Below are 1,856 nucleotides of genomic sequence, written 5' to 3' on the forward strand. Positions count from 1 at the left end.
CTGTGTTTTATCAACACTCTGATAGTCCACAGATTACAGAATGACTTCATATATGCATCAGAAATTACTACTGGTCTTCTAGGGAACGAACAAAGCGTAGACTGTTTGAGACATTACTCCCATGGAGGAAAGTGCGCATGGTGACTGTTGTATTCAATCCCGATGCAATTTCTGTGTTTCATCAACACTCTGATAGTCCACAGATTACAAAATGCCTTCAGAAGTGCATAGGAAACTACTACTTTTCTTCCAGGGAACGATAAAGGTGTAGACTGATTGAGACATTTCTCCCATAGAGGAAAGTGAACATGGTGACTGTTGTATTCAAAGCCGATGCAATTTCTGTGTTTCATCAACACTCTGATAGTCCACAGATTACAGAATGCCTCCAGATGTCCATCGGAAACTGCTACTTGTCTTCCAGGGTACGATCAAAGCGTAGACTGTTTCAGACGTTACTCCCATGGAGGAAAGTGCGGATGGTGGCTGTTGTATTCACTCCCGATGCAATTTCTTTGTTTCATCGACACTCCGATAGTCCACAGATTACAGAATGCCTCCAGATGTGTATCGGAAACTTTTACTGGTCTTCCAGGGAACGATGAAAGCGTAGACTGTTTCAGACTTTACTCCCATGGAGGAAAGTGCGGATGGTGCCTGTTGTATTTACTCCCGATGCTATTTCTGTGTTTCATCAACACTTTGAAGGTCCACAGATTACAGAATGCCTCCAGATGTCCATCGGAAACTACTACTTGTCTTCCAGGGTACGATCAAAGCGTAGACTGTTTCAGACGTTACTCCCATGGAGGAAAGTGCGGATGGTGGCTGTTGTATTCACTCCCGATGCAATTTCTGTGTTTCATCAACACTTTGAAGGTCCACTGAGTACACAATGCCTCCAGGTGTGCATCGGAAACTACTACTGGTCTTACAGGGTTCGATCAAAGGATAGACTGTTTCATACATTACTCACATGGAGGAAAATGAGGATGGTGACTGTTGCATTCAATCCCGATGCAATTTCTGTAATTCATCAACACTCTGATAGTCCACAGATTACAGATTGCCTCCAGATGTGGATCGGAATCTACTACTGGTCTTCCTGGGAACGATCAATGCGTAGAATAATTGAGACATTACTCCCATGGAGGAAAGTGCGCATGGTGACTGTGATATTCAATCCCGATGCAATTTCTGTGTTTCATCAACACTCTGATAGTCCACAGATTACAGAATGCCTCCAGATGTACATCGGAAACTACCACTGGTCTTCCAGGGAACGATCAATGCGTAGAATGTTTGAGACATTACTTCCATTGAGGAAAGTGCGCATGGTTACTGTGATATTCAATCTCGATGCAATTTCGGTATTTCAGCAACACTCTGATAGTCCGCAGATTACAGATTGCCTCCAGATGTGCATCGGAAACTACTACTGGTCTTCCAGGGAACGATCAAAGCGTAGACTGTTTGACACATTACTCCCATGAAGGAAAGTGCGCATGGTGACTGTTGTATTCAATTCCATTAAAATTTCAGTGTTTCATCAACACTCTGATAGTCCACAGATTACAGAATGCCTTCAGATGTGCATCAGAAACTACTACTGGTCTTCCAGGGAACGATCAAAGCGTAGACTGTTTGACACATTACTCCCATGGAAGAAAGTGCGAATATTGACTGTTGTATTCAATCCCGATGCAATTTCTGTGTTTCATCAACAGTCTGATAGTCCACAGAATACAGAATGTCTTCAGATGTGCATCGGAAACTACTACTGGCCTTCCAGGGAACGATCATAGCGTAGACTGTTTGAGACATTACTCCCATGGAGGAAAGTGCGCATGGTGACT

Source organism: Schistocerca gregaria, chromosome 10 (genome assembly GCF_023897955.1).
Source record: "Schistocerca gregaria isolate iqSchGreg1 chromosome 10, iqSchGreg1.2, whole genome shotgun sequence".
In the NCBI taxonomy this organism is placed as follows: Eukaryota; Metazoa; Arthropoda; class Insecta; order Orthoptera; family Acrididae; genus Schistocerca; species Schistocerca gregaria.